A 27,039-nucleotide genomic window follows, 5' to 3' on the forward strand; every position below is an offset into this window, starting at 1 on the left:
AACCCAGGTTTTTAAACCTAGTATAACGTAGCCTCATGCCGGATCCCTAGTAGGAACACTTGTTTGCATCATGTGCATTTTGACTTTGGGGACTCAACACAGGGGTTGGGTCCGTCTAGGACAGGTAAACCTGGAATCAAAAGACCATCCTGATGCATTTTGCTTGCTACTTGAGCATTTATTTGACTTGGATTGCATGTTGGCCGGCTTCTAGAATAAGGGAAAAATTGAGAAAAACCAAATTGAGGTGAGAGAGAGGAAATTGCCCGCCTGTGAAAAACCTAGTGTCCAAAATACCCCGAAACTCTACCAAAATTTTCAAAAAAAAGGCTATTTCAAAAGTTTATGTTTTCTGTTGCGTCAAAATTGGCCAAACTACGCAAGTTTGATTCTCACTGGATGTGGGATACGTAGGCAACCCACATCGGGTCCAACTACTTTTGCAAAAATAACCCAAAAATGTGAAGTGTCGTTGTTTTGTCACAAATAATTAGGTGGCGCCATTCTTGTCCAAAATAGCCAAAAATGCCCCAAAATGCGCCGGAAGACTGTTTTTGCAAGAATAGCCACTTAGGGTCCTTTTTCAAAATTTTGGTGATTAACAAAAAACAGCCCTAAATATTTTTTATTATTATCTCGAGGTGCTGAAGGGTTGTATTCGCAAGAATGTTTTGTTTTAAATTTTGTGAAAATGGGTGTTTTTCTCATGAGTCAAAATAAACCACTGTCCTTTAATCAATCACCTTAAATAAATGTGCAGAATTAGCACAATTAAAAATGAACCTTTCACAGTCCGCGAGGAGATCCCGTTAGAACTACATATGTAGTGGCATGATTTGGGAGAAGTCAGCAGAAAAATTGTGATAAAAGCTTTGGGTGGTCTTGTTAGGCTTCTGAAGATTAAGCGAGGAAGGATATAATTGAGGTTTTGATACCCTTCTGGGACCCAGCACATAATGTGTTCCATTTTGCTGATTTCGAGCTAACTCCTACGCTTGAGGAAATAGCGGGCTACGCTGGTTTTAGTGGGAATCTTAGAAATCAATACCCGGTGGCACCTATAACAGTAACTCCTCATAAGTTTCTGGACCTGTTAAGCATCAGTCATGAAGTTCAGGACGGAAATTTGGCCAAAAGATTCTGTACATTTTATTTCTTGTACCGACGTTATGGGAATCCCTGTAGTTTTGAGATGCCAGATACCGGTCTTACTCACTCGGGGAACAAAGATAAGTGGGAAACTCAGTGAGGATTGGCTTTTATAGGAGCACTTCTAGGTGTCTTGATTTGTCCCCAAAAAGATGGAAACATAGAGTTGGGGCTTGTGGGGATAGCCAACTTCATGACTAAAAAGGAAAATGGAACCATTGTACCGATGATATTGGCGGAGATTTACCGAGCTCTATCCGTCTACCGAGAAGGGGGAAAGTTTTTTGAAGGATGCAATATGCTTTTACAACTCTGGATGGAGGAACACCTTTGCCACCGTCCAGGGTACATGAACTGTGGCGTGACCGGTCTTGAATGCATTGAAAAATACGAACAACGGGTGGAGGGCTATGAGTTCCCGGATGGTACGGAAGCATGGTTTGCACACTTGAGCTCCCTAACTGCAAACAAGATTGAATGGACATTCGGGTGGCTCACAGTCAGTAAAGTCATTTATATGTCGGTCGAGGTGTGTTTTCTTCTATTGATGGGTCTCCGGAGCATTCAGCCTTATGCCCTGCATAGAGTTCTACGCCAGTTAGGCAGGTACCAAACCATCCCACATGATGAGGATTTGAGTCGGCAGGTCATTGAATTCGAACCAAAAGCTGCTTTCCCAGAAGAAAAGGTGCGTCGAATTTGGCATCAATGTAGGTTCTTAGAGCCAAAGACTCAGGTACGAGATCTATCCAAAGCCGAGTTGGAGCCTAGTTACACAGCTTGGTACGGTAAAAGGTCCCAAACCCATCTAGAGCCCGAATGGCCTGCCAAAAGGCCCCATGTACAACAATTCACTGATGGAGCACAGGAGCAATGGGATTGGTTGGCAAAAGAGGCAAACTACAGAGCCACCATAAGCAAATTGGAGGGACAGATCTGGGATCTTAAATTTGACAAAAGTGTGCAGGCCGCAGCCGATGAGGGGAAAAGAAGAAATTGGCTCAAGAAAACAAGGCTCTTCAAGCACAAATCCAAAAAATGAAAACAGTCGCTGAGAATCAAGAAAGGAGCCGAAAGGATGAAAGACTCATAAGTGGTCTCAAAGCAGAAAATGAGAGAGTTTGTCCAGTAGTTGAAAAGGAAATATGGGGGAGCAGCCACCAATTTGAAGAAAAGGCTAACTACCCTCGAAAATGAGATGGCCAAGCAAGCTAAGAACTTCAAAGAATAAAGGGAACATTGCTATGCATTAATGTCCCAGCTGGAGGAAGATGTGCAACAATTTCAAGGTCAAAATCATCGTGATGCCTAGGTGCTAGAAGCTAGGACTCAGAAAATAGGGTGTTTGCTCCAAGAAAAGGGTATCATTAGGGAGTGGGTTAGAGCCATTGCGGACTATATTGTCATGAAGTGCTACGAATGTGTAGACATGACTAGAACCACTTTCTTCGCTGCAGTAATGACTTTTGTTCGCCAAATAATGAGTGACCTGGAGCGCCTTCAAGGGGATCTGGTGCATAGGCCCGTAGCGAGACTGACTGATGTCCCGCGGGCCCCTGGAGCAGTTAAGGCATTGATGTATTCATAATTTTTATTCGAGTCTGTATTTGCACTTTCTTTGTTGGAGTCTATTAGTCTATTTTCGAATATGTATTTTCATCTTTCTGTTGGAGTTTGTTAGTCCCCCTTGTCGAGTCTGTTAATTTAAATTCGATAGGATGAGTCGTTGTAATCAAGACATTTTTATTTTATGGAAAATTTGAAAACCCCCCAAAAAAATTTATTATTATTTATTTTTACACTTATCCCCCAGAACTAAGCGTGGTCTGATTCATGCAGCTTCATAATATGTAGGCAATCCCCATAGGATTCGATCTAACCAGAAAAGAAAAGAAAAAAAAAGAGAAAATAATAAATAAAAAAGAGAGAAAACAGGAAACTGTGGGAAGGAAACAATGTCAAAACAAGATAGAACAAATGAAAGAATAATAGAAAAACAAGAATCAAGCAAAGAAAAGCAGGAATGGAAAAAGTGAAAAGAGAGAAGTTGAAAAATGGAAATTAGGAAAAGCCGGGACGACGCAAAAAACCGATCAAATGCACAATAGAAATGGTTAACTGCTTAGGTGCATTGCATCCCCAACGTGCGGTTGCCTATCTGTTAAGCTCTAATCGCTAACAAGTTTGTTGTTGAACCCAGTACAGGCAGGTGGTTAGTTTGTTTGGCATTCTGGAAACTCACCCGTACAACACCAGGTCCAAGAACAAGTTGATCATGGCTAACCAAAAACTGGATGCAAGGGTTATCGATCCATCAAGAGAGGGGGAAGAGTTTGATGTTAATCTAAAAGAGGAGTTGTATAAGCTGAAACAACAAATGGCAGAGATGTACCAGGCATGGGTAAAAGGGCATCTACCACCATCCTACCCCGCCAACCCTGCTTTCGTCCCGCCGCTGGCTCAATCTCAAGAACCTCCTACTTTTGATTCATCTGTAGGCTTTCCCATTTAGCACCACTACCAAGGTACCACCTCCCAAACAACACAAGCTCCACCACCCAAACCAGTTCCATACCCTCCTCCACCAGCCACCCCTGTTTTCGTGGCACCCCCACCCGCTACACTCCACTGATCCTCTAGTGAGCCCTTATTCCAGACCCAGGATAACCAACACTATCCCCAGAGCCTTACTCTTACACTCCTGGTTTCGACCTCCCTGTTGAGACTGAGAAACCACCTAAGAACCCAGAACAGGAGGAGATGTTCAAGAAGGTTAAAAGCCTGGAACAGTCGTTCAGAAACATGCAGGGGTTAGGAGGCTAGGTGAGCGTGGCCTACAAAGATTTGTGTTTATTTCCTGATGTTCAGTTGCCGGTGGGATTTAAGATACCAAAGTTTGATTTGTATGATGGGCACGGAGACTCGGTGGTGCACTTGAGAGGATTCTGTTGTAAAGTGAGAGGAGTTGGCGGGAAAGATGAGTTATTAATGGCATACTTTAGCTAGAGTCTGAGTGGTTCGGCATTGGAGTGGTACACTCATCAGGATCACAGCAGATGGTATACATGGGATGATTTGGCATAAGCATTTGCTTGTCATTTCCAATACAACCTCGAAATTGTTCCAGATCGTTTGTCCCTGACTAAGATAGAGAAGAAACCTAGTGAAAGTTTCAGGGAGTACGGTTTTCGTTGGAGATAACAAGCGGCAAGAGTTGACCCTTCGATGAAAGAGCACGAAATGGTGGATTATTTTCTGCAGGCCCTGGAGCCCACTTACTACGGCCATCTGGTATCGTCCATAGGCAAATCCTTCAACGAGGTAGTGAAAATGGGTGGCATGGTGGAAGAAGGGCTTAAATCAAACAAAATCATGAGTTACTTGGCTATTAAGGAAACTACCCAAGCCATTCAAAATGGTATTGGGGGAGTAATCGGAAAGAAGAAGAAAGAAGATGTGGCAACAATTGATTCTGGATCAGGGTTGGATCTAGGGGCCCGTCACACCATTATACTCATCATCGACCCCACCACTAAACCTACACCCAAACCCCGTATAATCTACCCCAGCACTACTTCCCGTTACTAGACCCTCATATTTCTATCCACCAAGCCCAAACATATACTCAACCTCCTGTCCACACACAATGGCATGCGCCAGCCCTACAAAACACCTACCTAGCTCCACAAAATGCGTACCCACCCCCACGAGCCTACTGAAACCCTGTCGGCCCAGATTTCCGACCCAATCAAGCATTTAAAAATGAGAGGTTGCAGCAGAAGAAAACCTTCACCCCGTTGGGGGAGTCCTATACTAGTTGTTCCATAGATTGAGGCAATTGGATTTGCTGAGACCAACTTGAGTTGAGATTGCCAAACCCTCCTCCAAAGAATCTTGATTACTTTGTAAGCTATGAATATTGTTATGGTACTCTGGGGCATGATACGAAGAAGTGCTGGCACTTGAAAAATGCCATCCAAGAGCTCATTGACACAAACCGGATTGAAGTCCAAACTCCAGAGGCACCCAACATTAACCAGAACTCATTGCTAACCCACTAGGAAACAAACATGATCGAGATAGTACATAAGGGAGGGGAGCCCAAGCCGTCATGATGATTTGGTCCAATGAGGTCAAGCTAGTCAAAAAACCCACGAATGAAGGATCAGTGAACAAGTTGAGTGGGACAAACGATAAACCATCTGTGGTAGTCAAGAAAGGGTCCCCAAGTGATGTTGTAGCAAAACAAGAAAAGTCAAAAGTGGTTGTGCCAGGAGTGGCAAACAATCCCATCATAATTGTAGAAGGTGCCCGTATGGATCCTGTCATCATCAAGCCTATAACCCAGTTGCCGATAGTAAACAGCAAGGCTATCCCATGGAACTATGAACGGATGATAGTAACCTACAAGTGAAAGAAGTGAAAGAAGAAGTCAATGAGGCCCATGGATTAACTCGTTTGGGGAGATGCTTTGCTCTGGAAGAGTTAAGGAAAGCTAAAACATCCCGAGATAACCCAGTTCTAGTGAAGAAAACAGTGACTGAAGAAGATGCAGAGGAGTTTTTTAGAAAAATGAAGGTACAAGATTATTCCAACATGGAGCAGTTGAGAAAGACACCTGCTCAGATTTCACTGTTGTCATTGTTAATCCACTCAGACGAGCATCGTCGGGCCTTGATGAAAATTCTGAACGAGGCTCACGTTCCCGATAAAATTTCAGTGAACCATCTGGAAAAGATCGCCAACAAAATATTTGAGATGAATAGGGTCACGTTCTCTGATGATGAGTTGCCAGTAGAAGGTACCGAACATAACAGAGCTCTCTATCTTACAGTAAAATGTAAAGATTTTATGGTTACAAGGGTATTAGTTTACAACGGTTCCAGTGCAAACATCTACCCTCTCTCTACTTTGAACAAGTTGAAAGTGGATGATGAGAAGATTCACAAGAACAACATCTGTGTTCGTGGATTTGACGGTAGAGGGAAAGATTTAGTTGGTGATATAGTGCTTCAGTTGACAATAGGACCGGTGGAATTCACCATGGAGTTCCAGGTGCTGGACGTAGTCGTCTCTTACAATTTGCTGTTAGGTCGACCTTGGATTCATGCCGCCAAAGCAGTCCCGTCCACTCTGCACCAGATGGTCAAATTCGAATGGGATAGACAGGAGATCATTGTGCATGGTGAAGATAACTTGTGTGCTCACAGTGATGCCTCTGTCCCGTTCATTGATGTTGAAGATGACGAAGGGCCTTGGGTCTATCAAGTTTTTGAAACAATGCTGGTGGAGAAGGTTCTAGAAGGGAAATGTGTTCCAACCCCAAAGATAACCTTCGCATCAGTCATGGAGGCTTTGAAATGCTGAAAATGGCTTCGTGCCCAGTAAAGGTCTGGGCGCATCTTTGCAAGGTATCATACAACCAGTGTCCCTCCCTAAAAATTTGGGTACGTTCGGTCTTGGATTCAAACCTATAGTGGCAGATGTGAAAAGGGCTAGAAAGTTGAAACAGAGGGTGTGGGCACTTCCAAAGCCTATACCGCGTCTCTCCAAGTCTTTTGTCAAGCCCGGTGCCAGGAAACGCCTAGTAACAATAGTTCTAAGTTCTGTGATTGATATTGATGAAGAGTTAATTAAAAGGTTCCAGAGGTTGTGTGTGAACATGGTGGAAGTTGGAGAAGGTTCTAGCAAAGCAGATGTGCAGTTTGTCGGGCTGAATGCAAAGCTTAACAATTGGAAGGATACTCATCTCCCTACCCGGAAGGAGTTTTGGTAGTTTGCTTTGATTTTCTTTCAATTTATCTGGATTATTCCAGGGTTGTAATTTAGATTTTATTTTCCGTCCGTTTGGATGTACAAACCCTGTTATCTTTTACTTTCAATGAAATGCAATTTCCCTTTTCCATCATTCCTGATAGTTTTATTTTTGTTTTTCTTTTCTTCCCTGTACAGTTCTTTTTATGCTGGTTTCAATGACATGACATGCATGAGGAATCTTCGGCCCAGTCTTAAAAGTCAATCTAATTCTGAAATAATAATTCAAGAAATAGAGTGTGATGATGAATCAGAATATGATGAGGATGAGGCCTTCGAAGAGATTAGTAAGGAATTAAATCATTTTGAAGAAAAACCCAAGCCTAACCTGAATGATATGGAAGCAATCAATTTAGAGGAACCAGATAATGTTAGAGAAACTAAGATAAATGTCCATCTTGAACCGCAAATCAGGGAAGAAATAATCAAAGCACTGTTTGAATGTAAAGATTTTTTTGCATGGTCATATGACGACATGCCGGGTCTAAGCACTGACTTGGTGGTTCACAAATTTCCCACTGACCCGGCACTCCCTCCCATCAAGCAGAAGTCGAGGAAGTTCAAAACTGACATGAGTGTGAAGATTAAGGAAGAAATCACCAAGCAGTTGGACGAAAAGGTCATTCGGGTCACACGGTATCCCACTTGGTTAACTAATGTTATGCCAGTGCCAAAGAAAGATAGCAAGACCAGAGTGTGTGTTGATTACCGCGATCTCAACAAAGCAATTCCAAAGGATAACTTCCCACTGCCAAATATCCACATTTTAATCAATAATTATTCCAAACATGAAATTGGATCTTTTATGGATTGCTATGCAGGATATCATCAGATTTTAATGGATGACGAAGATGCGAAAAAGACAGCATTCATCATGCCGTAGGGAACTTATTGCTACCGGGTAATGCCATTCGGTTTGAAAAATGCTGGGGCAACCTACATGAGGGCAATGACTACTTTGTTCCATGATATGATACATAAGGATATTGAGGTTTATGTGGATTATGTGATCGTAAAGTCAAAGCAGTTGGCCGACCACGTCGGAGATTTGAGGAAATTTTTTCAGAGGCTTCGCAGGTACAATCTTAGGCTTAACCCCACCAAGTGAGCATTTGGTGTTCCATCTAGAAAACTGTTGGGATTCATAGTCATCTGTCGAGGTATTGAATTGGATCCGTCAAAAATAAAAGCTATCTAGGAATTGCCGCTGCCGAGGAATAAGACTGAGGTGATGAGTCTGTTAGGGAGGATGAACTACATCAGCAGGTTTATTGCTCAGCTCACGACAACTTATGAGCCTATCTTCAAGTTGTTGAAGAAGGGTGTTGCGGTTAAATGGACTAATGAGTGTCAAGAAGCATTTGATAAGATAAAGGGGTACTTGTCAAACCCACTTGTGCTGGTCCCACTGGAACCAGGGAGACCTTTGATTCTTTACTTGATAGTCCTGGATAATTCATTTGGTTGTGTGTTGGGTCAGCATGGCATCACTGGCCAGAAGGATCAAACCATCTATTATCTCATCAAGAAGTTCACATCTTATGAGGTTAAGTACACTCACCTTGAAAGGACATATTGCGCCCTAACTTGGGTAGCATAGAAGTTGAAGCATTATTTGTTGTCTTACACTACTTACCTCATTTCTCGCTTGGATCTGTTAAAGTATATCGTTCAGAAGCCTATGCCCATAAGGAGGCTCGCAAAGTGGCAGATCTTGCTCATAGAGTTTGACATCGTATATGTGATTCGGATAACGATGAAAGCCCAAGCATTGGCCGATCATTTGGCCGAGAACCCGGTCGATGAAGAATATAAACCATTGAGAACTTATTTTCCCAATGAAGAGGTGATGCATATTGACGAGTTGGAACAGGTTGAAAAGCCAGGTTGGGAACTTTTCTTTGATGGGTCTGCTAACATGAAAGGCGTTGGGATAGGAGCTGTACTGATTTCTGAAACAGGGCATCACTATTCTATTACGGCTCAGCTTTGTTTCTACTGTACCAACAACATGGCTGAGTACGAGGCATCCATTTTGGGTTTGAGGTTAGCTGTAGACATGGGTATCCAGGAAGTCTTGGTCTTGGGAGACTCGGACCTCCTGGTGCACCAGATTCAAGGAGAATTGGAAATAAGGGATTTAAAGCTCATACCGTACCGATAATGTTGCATGATCTTTGTCAATGATTTCGATCAGTAGAGTTCAGGCATATTCTAGGATCCATAATGAGGTTGCCGATGTTTTGGCTACCTTGGCGCCAATGTTGCACCATCTGGACAAAGCTTATGTCGACCCTCTTCATATTCAAGTCCGTGATCACCATGCTTACTGTAACATAGTGGAAGAAGAACTTGATAGTGAGACATGGTTCCACGACATTTAGGGAGTACATCAGAATGGGGGTATATCCGGTACAGGCCACGGGGGATCAGAAGAGAACAATTCGACGATTAGCAAGTGGATTTTTCTTCAGTGGGGGAGTTTTGTACAAAAGAACTCCAAATCTTGGGTTGTTAAGATGCATAGATGCTAGACAGGCCACAACTATCATGACCGAAGTACATTCTGGAGTCTGCGAACCGCATATGAGTGGGTATTTTTTGGCAAAGAAAATTTTTCGAGCGGGTTATTATTGGCTCACCATGGAGCGAGATTGCATCAGTTTTGTGTGCAAGTGTCATCAATGTCAAGTGCACGGATATTTGATTTATTCTCCACCATCTAAATTGCACACAATGTCTGCACCATGGCCCTTTGTTGCTTGGGGTATGGATGTCATCGTACCAATTGAGCCAGCAGCATCCAATGGGCACAGGTTCATTCTGGTGGCCATTGATTATTTCACTAAGTGGGTTGAAGCTAAAACTTTCAAGTCTGTGACCAAGAAAGCAGTGGTCGGTTTTGTCCATTCAAATATCATTTGTCGGTTCGGGATCCCAAAGGTGATCATCACAGATAATGGTGCTAATCTCAATAGTCATTTGATGAAAGAGGTATGTCATCAGTTTAAGATTACGCATCGCAATTCCACCCCATATCGCCCCAAGGAGAATGGAGCAGTCGAGGCAGCCAACAAGAACATAAAGAAGATACTTCGGAAAATGGTGCAAGGATCCAGGCAATGGCATGAGAAGTTGCCCTTTGCATTGTTGGGTTATCACACTACTGTTCGTACTTTAGTAGGCGCAACTCCTTACTTGTTGGTATATGGCACATAAGCAGTGATACCTGCGGAAGTTGAAATTACATCCTTCCGGATTGTTGCTGAAGCCGAAATTGATAATGATGAGTGGGTCAAAACCCGTCTAGAGCAATTGAGTTTGATTGATGAAAAAAGGTTGGCAGCAGTATGTCATGGCCAGTTATATCAAAAGAGAATGGCAAGAGCATACAAAAAGAAGGTGTGTCCCCAGAAATTTGAAGTGGTTCAGCAAGTATTGAAACACATCATTCCACATCAGGCTGAAGCAAAAGGCAAGTTTGCCCCAAATTGGCAAGGGCCGTTCATCGTAACGAGAGTGTTGTCCAATGGTGCTTTGTATTTAATAAATATAGAAGGAAAATGTGTATATATGGCTATCAATTCTGATGTAGTCAAAAGATATTATGTATGATTCTTTTGGTCTAAATTGTGTTTGTTTGTACTTGGCATGTTTTGAAGATTGGAATGACGAAAGCATTTTGTTCTGCTATCTAAACACTTTATCCTTTGTTACCCTTTTGAGCCTTATTTATTTCCTTTCATACCCCTATTTTGGAATCAGTAGCAAAGTTCAGAAACGCGAGCGCAAAAGATAAGTAAATGAAAAGATAGAAAAAGAGAAAAAAAAGAATGAAAAAGAGTGGGAAAAAACAAACAAAAAGGTAAAAGGAAAAAAAGAGAAGAAAAGAAGAGAAAGAAAAAGAAAAGAGAAAAATAAAAAAAAAACAAAGTAATTCCTATGACATGAACTGCGTTTGACCTGATTCCTTTTAAGGATACGTAGGCAGCCTCACGGTTCGGTCTCATCAAATAAAATTCAAAAGCCCCTAAGCAAAGAAAATGGGGAAAAAGTTGTGGTTGTTGTAAGAAATCTGATTCCAAAAGTTATAATGTTGAACTCATTTGAGTTGTTTTGAGCCTTTTTGATATCCTTTCTTTCTAACCCTATCCAAAAGCCCACATTACGGTCCAAAGAAAGACCTTCCGATCAGCCTTCTAGAGATGCCAAGTCAAGCAATTACAGGTGATTGATATCAGATGCAACACTCCGGTCTAAGCAGGAAAAATAAAAAATGACAGAGTCTTATTGGTGAAAACCCTCGCGGGCACCATAAGGTGACAGAAGCTTAGAGAAATTAAAATGAGAGAGTCTTATTGGTGAAAACCCTCATGGGCACCGTAAGGCGACAGTGAGTTGAGAGATGAACAAATGAGAGAGGTTTGTTAGTGAAAATCCTTCAGGGCGCCGCAGGTCGAACAGGGTCAGTGATTTGGTGAAGAAATTGGGTTTTGAAGATCTCGGGGCATAAAGTATGACAACTGAAAGTTGATTGGTTGGATAGACTGGGTTAATTAATCCGAAATGCATGTCATGATCATCGGTACCAGATACTTCACTCAGATAAGTCTCTTTTCTTTTTCCCCTTCAAACAGTCATCCAATTTTGGATTTTTCTTCCTTATTCCTAACTCTCAAAGTCATTGCATTTCATTTCTTTTGGGTTTATTTCTCTAAGATGTTTCCAATGTCAGTTTTGTTTAAGTATATAAGAAAGGATTTCAAAGATCACTACAAACTTCCAAAATTGCACAAAGCACAGTGCGGCCAGAATATGCCAGAGGTAGTATGATGTAAAGTGGGACATAAAGTGTCAATGAAAGTTCCATCGGTGGAATGGTTTAGTAATTTCGTGGGAGATGCAGAGGTTCAGATAGAAGAGTCATAAATGTAAAACAACGGTTTGGGTATAGAGCACTCGGGTCATCCAGAGTCCTGCGGTTGAGGGGCAGTTAGAAAGTCAAACAATTTTTGGCCAGTTCAAGGCAGCTAGTCAAAGCAAAGCACGACAAGGGAAGAGCCACCTTCAGCAAAAATGCCACAACCTAATAACCATATTTTTAAACTGACAAGATTTTTCTTTGGTTTGAAACAGGGGCAGAAAATTTCGTTTGTTTCAGAGAAACCCTCTATATGGAAAAGCAAGCACCAAACAGGTTTCACCGTAAATTCTCATGACCCTCCTGGATAATCAGACCTAGTTTAAAATTCAAAAAATTCATGAGTAACAAGATCTAGCATAAGTCTTACCCCAAAGAAATATAAGTCGGCTTTAAAGTTTTCATTCTTAGGATAGGATTCAATTCGAAATTTTTAGGACCCTCATGAATAATGGGACGTAGCTTTAAGACATCCCTTAGATAACAAGATTTAGCGTAAATTCTGCTCTAAGGAAGTATAATTTAGCCTTAAAGTTGTCGCTCTTAAGATAAGACTTGATTTTGATTTTCAGTACCCTCCTGGATAATGGGATGTAGTTTTAAGACTTTCTTAGATAACAAGATTTAGCGGAAGTCATACCTTTAGAAGATATAATTTAGCTTTAAAACCGTCATTGGGATCTAGCTTGTAAATTCTTAGAGATATTTGGTAACATGATTCAATTAATACTCACCGATGTGCCTAGCTACCAAACTGGGGCAGGAAATTTTCTTTGTTGTTGCTATTCTGTTGTAATCAGGCATCCACCTGGAAAGAAAGGTAAAACAAATCAAATTCCAAGGGAGAAGCAGTTCAAGTGTCGGTAATCAGGAGCCCACCTGAAGAACAAAGGGAGAAGCAGTTCAAGTGTCGGTAATCAGGAGCCCACCTGAAGAACAAAGGGAAAGCAATTCAAGTGTCGATAATCAGGAGCCCACCTAGAGAACAAAGGGAAGAGCAATTCAAGTGCTGGTAATCAGGATCCCACCTGAAGAACAAAGGGAAGCAGCAAGGTTCAAAGGAGACAGCAATCAGGAACCCACCTGGGGAACGAAGGGAAGCAGCAATGTTCAAAGGAAGACAGCAATCAGGAGCCCACCTAGAGAACAAAGGAAAGCATCAAGGTTCAAAGGGGTTTAGCAATCAGGAGCCCACCTGAAGAACAAAGGGAAGCAGTTCAAGTTTCAAGGAAAAGCAGCGCAAATGTTGGTAATCAGGAGCCCACCTGGAAAATAAAGGGGGAACAAGGCAAGTTTCGGAGGAAAGGAAGATAATTCAAATGTTGGAAATCAGGAGCCCACCTGGAGAACAAAGGGAAGGCAACAGTGGTCAAAGGAAGACAGTTCAAGTTCAACAAACAGGCGCCCACCTGGAGAAAAGAGAAAGTATCTCAGATTACAATTCAAGTCAGCAACAAAGGAATTTCACCTGGAAAGTACGAGTCAACAGAGCAACAGGAACTGCAAGATCAAATTTGAAGATATATATAGGATTCTTGTAATTCATAGATCATGGTTTAGTCTAGCTTCTTTTATTTTGTCTTGGTGTGATAAGGAGTTCAGTAAGTAGTAGCAGCAGCAACAACAGTGAAATCACAGCTCCCCGATAGTCCCAGCTACCGAAATTTCCAAACTATACTTACATGATTCCTTTATAGCCAAGGATATGTAGGAAACCTTTGAAGCAGGGTTCGGTCAGGCTCTTTTCAAAAATGCGTCTCATGGAGTTTCAAATGGGCAAAAATCCCTCATGATTGCTCATTTTATCTTTACCCAAAAACTCTTCGTGTCTCCGAGCAAAGAGGGGCAGCTATGAGAACGTGATTTTTGCCCTACATGATTTACTCCTACAGAATTCCAAAGAATTAGATTTTTCTTTTAATTATTTGTTATTTTAGGAATTATTGTAGAATTTTTCTGATTGTTTGCATTTTTATGTGCATGTTTAATTTTATTTAATTCATGAAAAATAAAAAAAATACATTGCATTTGCATTTAGGATTTAATTTTACATTTTTTAGATTAATTAGTAATTTAGATGTTTTATAAAATATGAAAAATCACAAAAATAGTTCACATTGCATTTTAACTGTTTAATTTTGAATATTTGTAGCTTTTCTTTTAATGTAGGAGTTATTTAATTTTTTCTAAAATATTATGTTGAGTTTTTAATATAATTTGGTAGGTTAATTTAATTTTTAAGAGTTTATTCAGATTTATTTTAATTTGGAAAAAAGAAAAGAGAATTTGGCATTAAAAAGAAAATAAAAGGAAGTAAGAGATTCTGATTTTGGGCCATCTCAGTTAAAATTCCCCAGGCCCAAACGTTTTGCCCCATTTTCCGGCCCAAACCATACAGTGAACCCGGTCCGCCCCTCAATTAACCAAACGACCCCATTTCCAATCCCCAATCGGAGCTGTTGATCTCGTTTGATCAGACAGCCACAAATCGATCTTCACTTCCCATATAATTGCTTGATCGGCCCCTACTCCCCCCCCCATTCCATCTCATCTTCACTTCTCCCTTCTCAAAGATCCCAAACCCTAGCGCCGCCCCAAATTCCCTACCTTCTCCGGTAGAGGCGCTACCTCCAATCAACCCCAAACTAACACCATAACATCCCCACAACCTCTTCTTTCCATAACCCAAAAACACGTCCTTCGAATCCCTCTACAACTCGTCGAATTTCAAATCTGAGGTGGAAACACTAAAACCCCAAATCCCCAAAATCGACAAGTTTTCGTTCAAGAATTAGAGTCGAGTTTGATTTTATTCGTTTGCTCTCAACGAGAACACACGATTAATGTCAATATCGGCTAAATTCAAAGAAGTGAAGAAATTTTCAATTTTTACTGTCCGACTGTCCTCTTAGGTACCTTTTCTTTTTCTGTTTGCTTTTCCTTTCATTTTTTTACCTCTCATCTTCATCTCTTTCTATCTCCTTTTTTCTTGTTCTTTATTATGTTTTCATTTTTAATTAGTTTTGTTGCATGATTAGATTTGTAGCAAGTTTAGTTGTTCTATTTTGGTTTTTAATTAGTTCCTTTTCCTTTTTTTTGCTTTGGTTGCATTACAAAGGATTTCTGCTTTTCTTTTGGGCTGATTTCGGTTAGCTCATTAATTTTATGAGTTTGAATTATGGATTGAATTGGGCTCTGTTAACCAGAGGCCCAAAGAAAAGGGGATTAGCCCGGGTTTGTTAAACTCATATCAGGTTATTGGATCAACTTGACCCATGAGGTAGGATGGGGTAATTGATAGGGGTTTAAGGGGTAGTTTAGGAAATTCAGGTTAGAGAACCTTCAGTAACTGATTTAGGAAGCTTCTAAGAAGGTGGGTTTGGGGCTATTTTAACAAACAGATTTTTTAAACTAAGGACTGAATAGCAAAGACGAAAATTGAAAAAGGATTAATGAGCAAAGTCTGAACTCATTTCTGCTGCCCTAAAGCTTCTCTACAAAAGTCCCTTACTTCTTAATGAAAGGAGGATTTTTTTTTTGAGAATTCAAAAAACTAAAAAGTTAGTAAATGGCTAAGTCTCTCTCAAACTCAAAACACTAGAATTTTGCTGAAAAATTGGCTTTGGTTTCCGGTTCCTTTCTTCCTTTTGGTTCATTAGAATTTCTGAAAGTTCCAAATCAAGCATCTAGGTTTTAGATTGGTTGAGCTGGTTTGAAAGTTTGGTTGATTTACTGATTTAGCACTGTTGCATTGTCGTTGGTGTGTTGCTGCTGTTAACTCCTTGTTTTCTCTATTGCACTCCAGGTATTCTTCAAGCGATGCACAACAAGTGAATGTGAACATGTATTTCGAGCTGAAACCTGATTGAATACAAGTTGTATTTGAGCTTTATTTCTTATTTTCTTCCATATCTTTAGTATGTTGTAGTAAATCCAATACTATGCATGTTAGTTTAATTTTTCTCATGTTATTGAAATGTCGTAAAGTGAACCAATGTTTGCTTGTCGATTTGATTTTGTTGAGATTTCGAGTATGACTTTGGGTTCAAGTGAATAATATGTTAATTTCCTGGATTCTGTTACTGTTGGTATTGAGAAAGAATTTAGATGAGTTTAAGTTTCGTGTTTATTTGTAAGTTTAGCTTGGAACTGAATTAAAACATGAACACTCGATAGCCTTGCGTTTGGGGGTGTAATGTAAGTCAACAGCATTCAAAGTTTTCCATGGGTAGCAAGCTATTGTGTATTGTTGAAAGCCTATTGGGCTTATTTGTTTAGTTTGGGTGCAAAAAATGCTAATTCTGTTTTGGTAGGGATTCGATCTAGGATCCCTGCTCTTCAGCCTTATTTTGCAAAGTTCAGGTCCCTTTTGGGCCTTGGGCTTTGAAGGCCTTGCAAATGGGAATTGTATTATTACTTGTTGCTTAGGCCTACTTCTCGAGCCCAGTAGCTCGTTATTTGCTGCTGCTAGATTCTTCCCAAAGCAGACCTGGCCCAAAACGCGTGAAGGCCTAAATGTCGGAAGTTCAAACATGCTTTTTTTTATTTCAAAAGTCTTAAGTGTTGCCATAAACTGCATTTTTTTCATTTCTTTGGCTCATGAAATTTTAGATTCATTTTGTGCTTGAGATTTCGGAGTTATTTGTAAATGAGAATAGCATTGCCCTATGTTACTTGGTTCTGTTTTTTTCAAGCCTAGCTCCTCGTTTAGTTGTTGTTGCTGGGACAAACTGGTTTTGGAATCATCGATTATTTAAATACGATGCCCGTTAGTTATTAAATTGGTTTAAACATTAGCCTAAAGTAATTAGAGTTTCTTTAAGCGTTCCTTAATTAGTTAGACTCTTGAAATTAGTTTGAGGTGTGCCATATTAGTCAAACATACAATTCATGGCCCTCAAAATTAAATTTACAAACCCTTTTGTTAGAATAACTCGAGGTGCGCCATGTCGAATAAAATCCCAAAACTCATGGCCCTCACTTACTTAATTTTAACTCTTTAGAAATCGAGGTGTGCTATTAGTTGAATTTTCCATGGCCCTCGCAAACTTGAAAGTGCGTAGTTGCTTTAGGCGCGCTATTTAAATTAATTTCCTTAATCTCGGGTGTGCATTTCATGTGACCCAACTCCAATTCTCAACAACGTTAAATAAAATGTGTCATGAACCATGGGTGCATTTCATGTGGAGTGGTTAAAGGCGTGTTTTAAATAACGTTGGATCGTCCTAAAAATAATAAATAAAAGCGGTTTTAAAGTTGAAAATGCACATAGGTTTTAAAGTGTTTTAAAATCAAATAATTTGGCAAATAATAATAGCTGAGCGACCTTGCTAGAACCACGGAACCTGGGAATGTCTAACACCTTCTCCCGGGTTAACAGAATTCCTTACTCGGATTTCTGTGTTTGCGGACCATAAACAGAGTCAATATTTTCTCGATTCGGGATTTAAAACCGGTGACTTGGGACACCATGAATTATCCCAAGTGGCGACTCTGAATTTTAAATAAAATAATCCAATTTTGATTGTCACTCAAATTGGAAAAAACTCTCTTATACCCCTTCCGAGGTAGGAAAAAGGAGGTGTGACAGCGGGCATGTGCATCCGGGTTAGCTTTTGTTGACTTTTTCTAAATTTATTAAAAATTTAGCCTTTTAGATTGAAACTAATTCCTAAAGCACTAGTTGACTTCTTGAGTGTTGTTTAAATAGATTTGGAACATTTAGAGGAGAATATTAAAGGAAAAAGTGGCATTTGAGGGTTGAAGTTGTCCCAAAAGAAGGTAAGTAACTTGTCTAACCTTGTTAAAAAGAAATTTTCTTCGAATTAGACTTATGTGTTACGTGTTGTGTGATTTGGGGGTGTTGTATATACAAGATAATGAGCGTATATATGTACACTAAGGTTGCACCACATTTGGGATAGTTTTAGGCTTCTTTATGCCTTGTTTGGTTATGTGCTCTTCTTGGATTATGCTTTATTTGATTGTATGACTATGTGAGCCTATTTATTCATGCTAGAGATTAAGTTTAGGCTTATGACATCTTATTTGAGCATGATGGACTATTCTTGAGATGTTGATATATTTAATTTAGCCGTAATCATATTTTATATCATGAACACACACACATCTGCATCTCTATTTAATATGTCCCTATGCATCTTATTTATTATCTCTTAAGCATATGCATATATCCTTGGAGATGGAGATCTTGATACGGATTGATATGATTATGTCACATTGCGACATTATGAGTGGATTGATATTGTTATGGCACAATGGTTATGTCGTGCAATTAGTGCGATATCGGAAGGCCCCGTAAAAATTTTCCATGAATTTGAGGTTTCATGGAGATAAGGTAGGCTAATGTGTTTAGAAGGGCGGTATGGACCTTTTGGGTTGTGCAATGCATTGTGGAGTTGGTGGAGAAATTTGGAGAAAAATGGCAATTCTGCGGTCCATTTCGCGGTCGTAGATCTGTTCGGCTGGCTGTAAAACCATAACTGATTGAACCAAATGGAGAAAGTTTTTAGGGTCTTCTGTGGCCCACTGTGCGGTCGCATAACTATTTCATGGACTGCATATCCCTCGCATTTCAGCAAGGGAAATTTTGGAAGGAGATTTCGGCGGTCTAATGTGCAACCACAAAATTGATCCGCGGACCATAAAATCAGTCGTAGACTTGATCAGGCTAGCCCAATTTCGGAGAACCGTATATCACTCCACTTCATGAACCACATACCTATTTCTCGGTCCCATCTGCGATCGCAAACCCCACTCAAAGGTTGAATTTTTGGGAAATCTTTACCCGGTCCTATTTTAATAAAAAGGCATCGGGCGTTATTTTAGAAGGCTTCAGCTATTGTTTTAGATAGGGGAGGGGCCATCTAGAGAGAGAGAAGGAGCTTCAACATTCCTATTCATAAAATTCTTGCTCAATCTTGAAGATTCAAGGGGAAAGCTCACAAGTTCTTCTAAAATAGGTAAGGTTTTATCCTAGCTCTAAATTTTGCATTTGGGTTGAATGTGAGAAGTGGGTGGTATGATTCTTGATTTGGGAGTTGGTTATTTCTGCATGCATGAGCCAATGAAGGTGGTGTGGAGGATGTTGAACTACTATTGATAAATTATTGTGTTGGGGAATTGGTTGTGCGGTGAAGGGTTTCAATCATAGGACCTTGTAGTCGACTTGACACATTTGATGTTTGATGAAATGCCTAAATGACACATTTCATTTCTCGGGCTTGGGACCTCGGAATTCGATTCCAGGCATACGCCCAAGTCCCGTATTTTCCTACGGATCCTTTGGGACCGTCAAATCATGGGTCCGAGTCTGTTTAACCAAAATGTTGACCAAAGTCAACTTAAATTCATTTTAAAGGCAAATTTTATCATTTTTTATAGATTTTCACATAATGGCTTTCCGGCTACACGCTCGGACTGTGCATGCAAATCAAGGTGAGATAAAAAGAGGTTTTAAGGACTCAGAACACAGAATTTATTTCTAAAACAAGTAATGACCTTTTGGGTCATCACAAGCGAGGACCATGTCGATCCACATGGCATTATGGTGAGATAACTTAGCTGATCGGGCGGAAATCGGACGCCATGCTGCACACATGGTGGTATTGTATTTCTATGTCCACCCACATACATTTGGGCGAGATTACCTCCAGACGAGGTACCACTAAATCTGCCTGAATGATGGGGCCTCTTGTCCGACCCATGACCACCTCCCTGTGACAAGACCATCTCCACTCTCCTGGCCACATTGGCCGCCTCTTGGAAAGATATCTCACTCCCTACCTCCCTAGCCATCTGGAGACGAATCGGCTAAATAAGTCCATTAATGAACCTCCTCACCCTCTATCTCTCGGTGGTAAGTATGATAAGAGCATGAGGAGCCAAGTTGATGAATCTGGTCTCATACTGGGTAACAATCATAGAACCCTGCTGGAGACACTCAAACTGCCTCCGATAGGCCTCCCTCTGAGTGATGGGGAGAAACTTCTCCAGAAGAAGCTGAGTAAACTGCTCCCAAGTCAAAGCTGGCGATCCGGCTGGTCTAGCCAAACAGTAATCCCTCCACCAAGTCTTGGCGGATCCAGACAGGCGAAAAGTAGTAAAATCGACCCCATTGGTCTTAACTATCCCCATGTTTATGATAATCACATGACAGCTGTCTAGATAATCATGGGGATCCTCAGTAGATGCACCGCTAAAAGTAGTAGTGAAGAGCTTGGTGAACCTATCCAACCTCCACAAAGCATCGGCAGACATAGCTGCTCCATCACCAGTCTGAGCTACCATACCCGGCTGAACTGCTCCAACTAGCTGAACTGCTGGAGTTTGAAATTGGGGAGCTACCTGCTCTGGAGTGCGAGTAGAAAGAGTTTGGGCTCCTCCTCCAGCCTAAGAGACGGCTGGTGCTACAGGAAGCAAGCCTGCTCGGGTGACACTCTCCATAAGGCCCACTAGATGGACCAGAGCATCCTGAAGAACTGGGGTAGCAATAAACCCCTTTGGGACCTGAGCTAGGCCCACCGGAATGGCTGGGGCCGGAACCTCATTATCAAAGTCAACCTGAGGCTTCGCTGCTACTGCTGCTGCTCGGGGCTGAGCTCTACCCCTACCTCGGCTTCTAGCACGGCCTCGGCCTCGCCTTCAGCCCCTCGTAGGAACTGTTGTTGGGGGTTCGGGCTACTGGTCAGTGAATGAGGAAGCACGTGTTCTCGCCATCTGCGAAAGAACAGAGTAGAAATTCAATTAGCATTGATAAACCAAACTGCACGATAGGAAAGAATAAATGTGAAGTTTTTCCTAACTCTGTAGCCTCTGGGGGGTAAATATCGACATCTCCGTACCGATCTCTCAGACTCTACTAAGCTTTTCTGTGAAATGTAAGACCCGTGTAACCTAGAGCTCTGATACCAACTTGTCACGACCCGAATTTCCCACCCTCGGGAGTCGTGATGGCGCCTACTAATGTGAGCTAGGCAAGCCAATCCTTTAACTACTTACTTCATTGTCCAATTATTTCCTTTTAGCAACCATAAAGCGATAACATGATAACAACGGAAATTTAAATTTAAGAGGAAGACAACAATAAAATATTTGAAATCTATGTCTATTACAATTGCTCAAGCCTTAATCACCCAAAACCTGGTGTCACAGTGTCACAGACGATCTAAGATTTACTATATACAAAGTTTGAAGAAAATGACAATACACTGTTTCTGAATAAAAGGAAAATGAAAGAGGAAATAGGGATAGAGGAAGACGCCAAGGCCTGCGAACGCCTGCAGGTATACCTTGGATCTCCGCCTGGACTGAAGGTAGCCTCCAACTACGGTCCAAGAGTTGCTCCTGGATCTGCGCATAGTGCAGAGTGTAGTATCAGCACAACCGACCCCATATGTTGGTAAGTGTCTAGCCTAACCTCGGCGAAGTAGTGACGAGGCTAGGACCAGACTACCAAATAAACCTGTGCAGTTCAAATATATACAGCGGAAAAGAAATACAGAAATAACTAATCAAGTATGGGAAGGGAGCATGCTGTGGGGGAGATAATAATTCTGAATAGAAAGACATCAAGTAAACGAAAGAAACAACATAACTAGGATATCAACAAAGAATCAGAAATTAATAAATGCACGGCATCACCTTTCGTGCTTTTACTCTCGTCCTCACCAAAGCAATCATATAATAAAAATGTGCACGGCATCACCCTTCGTGCTTTTACTCTCTTTCCTCACCATATAATCAATATAATCGGCACGGAATGGTACATCGTGCGGCACGGTATCACCCTTCGTGCTTTACACTCTTTCCTCACAATCATACACGGAATCACCCTTCGTGTTTTAACTCTCTTCCTCACCCAAACAACAATCACAAACAATAGGGCAAGGGAATAAATGAAATTTGCAATCAGAACAGCACAAATCTTTACGGACCGCACTGGCAGGTTCAGAGATCTGCAACTTCTCTAAACCTACAACAGCTATGTTTTAAGCCTAAAACATCCCGGAACCTACCCGAAACTTACCCGAGCCCTCGGGACATCAAACAAAAAGTGCATATTAACTCAAAAACATAATATGGACCTACTCGTGCGATCACATCATCAAAATAACATGCAAAACCATGAATTAAACCTCAAAACTCAACATTCTCATCAAGAACACTTAAAGTTCATAACTCGTCAACCGGAAGTCCAACTCATATCAAATAAACTCTATTTTTTACCAAATTTCACAGTTATCATTTAAATAGTATAACATGTTTGTACCAGGCTCCGGAATCAAAATACCGGCCTGGTACCAATGATTTCAAACATTAATTCTTTTAACCCATGAATCACAAGCTACAAATATAATAAAATGCTCTAACTCCAGAATGTCTGTATTAAAAGAAAAGATAGAAGGGTTGTCACTGCAAGATAGAATGGAAAGGGACTCCTTGGTCTACGGACGCAGCAGATATACCTCGAAGTCTCTAGAGTAGTCGCCTCGCCTCAAGGGTGATAGGACTGAGTCGCAGTACCTGGATCTACACATGAAAAACATGCGCAGAAAGGGAATGAGTACACCACAGCGGTACTCAGTAAGTGACAAGCCTAACCTCGGTCGGGTAGTGATGAGGAAGGTCAGGGCCCTACTGAGATAAAATAAAAATATAAGGTATGATAGTATAAGATGAGCAGTACAGTTGAAAACTAACAATAAGAATTTAATACAGGAAAACAAGGAATTCAATAACTGAAACAGAGGCAAAAACAATCACAAGGAAATAACCAGGGATCTCTCAGTATCCCGAGGATCTCTTAGTACCCTCAATATATGCCAGGGATCTCTTGGTATCTCGAGGATCTCTCGGTATCCTCAATATATGCTAGGGATCTCTTGGTATCCTCAATATACATGCTAGGTATCTCTCGGTAGCCCGAGGATCTCTTGATATCCTCAATATCCGTGCTAGGGATCTCTCGGTATCCCACACCTAAGCTCAAATCACAAATACATGCAGGAGATCTCCCAGGATGTCGTCCCGTAGTCCCAAAGTAAAACACGCAGCAACAACACAAGGAATACTCATTTAAGATCCATTTCGTACCAAGTAAACAGGTAATTCTAACCTAACATGCTTCATATAATACAATTAAGGCAGGTTAAGCAAGTAAGCAATTAAGTCAATTAAACATGCTTTTCTAGGCTAACAACAGGCTAAAATTGCAAGTGGTATAAGACAGGAAAAAAGGAACACAATTAAAATTACTTAAAGAAAACTGAATTTTCAACAATTAGCTCAAGTACGCACTCGTCACCTCACGTACAAGGTATTTCAATTATCAAACATACCAAATCCTAAGGGGAGGTCCCCCACACAAGGTTAGGCAAGCCACTTACCTCGAACCAGCTCAAATCAATCTGAAACCACGCTCTTGCCACGAGTACTCGACTCCAAATGGCCCGAATCTATTCAATTCAATTTCATAATGGAAATAACACTTCAAGTAACTGATTCTACAATTAAATTCTAAGCTAATACGCGAAATTAGGTAAAATTACCAAAACACCCCTCGAGCCCACATCTCGGAATGAGGTAAAATTTACATTTCCAGAATTCTCACACTCTTCCGAGTTCAGTCATACCAAAGGTACCAAAATTGGACCTCAATTGGTCCCTCAAATCACCACTCAAAGGCCTCTAATTAGTCAAGCCCTAACCCACAAATTACCACTGATTTTCCTTAATTTTTCATGCTTAAATTGATGAAAATCACTCCAATAACGAGTTTAGGGACCAAGGACCTTACTCCAATGAACTCCTCTGAAAATCCCTCTTGAAAAGTGCTCCCTAAGCTTCTTTCCGTTTGAAAAGAGGTGAAAATGGCTAAAATTTGCGGAGGCAAGTTTTTATATGCTCTGCCGAGTTAAACCGCCTTTGCGGCCCTGAGACCACACCTATGGTACCGCTTCTGTGGAGCCAAGGTCGCATCTATGACTTCTCATTAATTCCCTTTTTTTGCTTCTGCGATAGACCTTTCGCACCTGCGGTCTCGCGGGTGTGATACCCTTTTCGTACCTGTGGCTCCTGTTGGACCTCCCCAATTCTGCTTCTGCGATTTCTCTGCCGCTTATGCGGCTCTGAACCTGCGGGACCCAACCGTAGATGCGGTTATGACAGATATCAGCAGCTTCAGCTGCTTCAAACCACTTCCAATTCTTCCGACAACCATCCGAAATCATCCTGAGGCCCCCCGGGACCTCAACCAAAAGCACCAACAACTCTAATACCACTGCCCAAACTTATACCAATCCTTAAAACACCTAAAACAATATCGAAACAATGAATCAATCGCGGATTCAAGCCTAAGAATTCCAAAACTCTAAAAATATGCTTTCGATCAAAAAGTCTATCAAACCTCGTCCGAATGACCTGAAATTTTGCACACACATCACATTCAACCCTAGGGAGCTACTACAACTTCCGAAATTCCATTCTGACCCTCGGATCAAAATTTCACTATCGAACCGGAAACTTCAAAAATTCGACTTTTGGCATTTCAAGTCTAAATTAGCTACGGACCTTCAAAACACAATCTAATCACGCCCCTAAGCCCGAAATCACTCAACGGAGCTAACGAAACTGACAAAATTCCATTCCGAGGCCGTCTTCATACTGCTCTGACTACAATCCAATTTCTAGAATTTAAACTCTCATTTAGGGACTAAGTGTCCCAAAACTCTCCGGAACTCAAAACCAAACATCCCGGCAAATCAAAATAGCAGAAATAAACACGGAGGAAGCAGTTAATAGGGGATCGGGGCGTTAATTCTTAAGACGACCGGCCGGGTCGTCACACCAACGATGAAAGAAACACGCAAAAATCCATAACCACCCATCATATCAACAAATCATGGATCGTTTTCGCTCGATAAGAACCATTGCCAAATTATGAGCTGACTATTGACATTATTCTTCAAAAAATACCTTACTCTAATCCGATAGCACTCATTCTAGGTCCAATAACCTCATCCCATCTAGTACAAGTTGCTCGACCGACATGCCACATCGATACCGCCTAGAGCTACATACCATGCAATTCGTGCACCAAACAAGCAACAACTCAAATGTACCCAATAATGGAAAGAGAACAAAATGAGAGAACTCTCCCGCAAGCTCAACAGATACTACCACAAAGCGCAATTATATGAACCCATCACATAAAGGAGAACCAAAACACACGTAAGAAACACAAAGGATCATATTCCAACATAACTCTGTTGCGATACGTGACCCAATCCAAACACCGGTACACATGGAGTACCTCGAGCCATGATGCTCACCATCAACAACCATATGCATAACAACAACAAACATCCCAAGAGCATGACCATAAACATAAAGAAACGGATAGCACAAAATACCACAGACAAGAAGACTATAACTAAGGTGCAATTCACCATTCAATACCCCAAGAGCCATCTCGCTCAAATTTCACCACAAGGCCCAAACAGAACCGCATCATGTATGAAAATAGTCAACAGTCTCTCAACCTATTATAGCAAAAGAGAGTAACACATGGAACATACCAGAACACGAATAAGATCGACTTTAACCTAATGAAACATCCCTCAACAATAGTCATGCTAAGTAAACAAATCAGACCCGATGTGCCTCCAAATCAATTCAAATCCTCCCGAAATAGGTAGATAACCTCCAAAAAGTCCACAATAACCTATCTTAACACATACACTCAGCCATAAAACTCTTGACATACCTTCACTGTCTGCAACCAAGGAACAATTTGTCTTTGAGAACCTTTCTAGTCTTCAAACCCCTAGAATACAAGAATCTCCATGTCCGATCCAAACTCCACCACTTGAATGAATAACACATCCCTCATATACAATCATATCATGAGAAATAATTCCATAATTCTTCTGTGCCACATCGCAAAATTTGAAATCAGCAGTTGATCAACCAGGGGATTACCTTAATACTAGTCAAGCATCCATAAGTAAAAACATATTGCGCCTTCTGAAATGCATACTCGTCTCAGGTGACACGAGATAGCGATAGCATTATTCTAAACATCTTGAACCATCCATGTTGTCTAGAACTCATGACCTTCCCTTCAAGACTGAACCACAAGCTTGTACATGATATTCTAATTCTCACACGACACATCGCATCTATCATGCCATCATACAAAAATATGAAAACCCCATTATCAACTCTGAATACAAGTAGGATAATCACTCCATCAGCCAGAAATATTCCACTTGAACCCATCCAGGAGAAAAATTCACAACACGTAACATACTCCCCATGCCTGTCAAAAACATCAGTCCCAAGTCGTGGTAGAAATCTTCAAGAACTCCTCGGAACTCATTTACACATAATCAAGCCATTAGAACTAAATTACCTCTAGTCTCCACCAAGTCACGCAGGTCGCCAAGCCTAAGAGTAATTCCACAAAATACCTATAGAGTGTCACCACCAAAGGAACCAATTACTTCTATTACTTAGCTGATCCGAACCACTACCAAACTAACCTATTTCTCGAGTCCCTCTCAACTTGTCTTCAATTTAACACTTCCCCCTGCCAGTACACTATGATCCTCAACCAAAGCTCACCACAAGAGATTTTATCATGAAACCACGTCTTTCTAAATCCCATAAGCCATTGTATCCCCTCCTAAGCACCCCAAGAGTATCGCAACCGAGACACCCATTCTGAAGAGACCTTTTGTGAATCTGAAGTTATTTCTTTAATCTCTCTGATACTGAAATGTAGAATTACTAATGATATAGAACTACCGTAAGTCTTGACACCATCCACTGCATATCTCAAATCTTATCCATATACAAATCGGGGAAATCCTCAAATACCATATACGAATCTTAAACCCAGTAGAACCTTCTCGAGAGTCATCCACTCTGCTCAAATCTCCAAGGTACTGCCCAAACGAGCCGAACAACTTGTACTCTATTAGCACACAAACACCTCAAGAAGTAACCCCCCAACTTAAGAAATAGAGTGAATCCTACTCCATGCACAAATCATCCACCATGAGTAACAAACCCGAATCATTCTAAGTTTTCTATATGCCGCTTAAAGTGTAATACATCATGCATCTAGAAAT

Source organism: Nicotiana sylvestris, chromosome 6, assembly GCF_000393655.2.
Source record: "Nicotiana sylvestris chromosome 6, ASM39365v2, whole genome shotgun sequence".
NCBI lineage: Eukaryota > Viridiplantae > Streptophyta > Magnoliopsida > Solanales > Solanaceae > Nicotiana > Nicotiana sylvestris.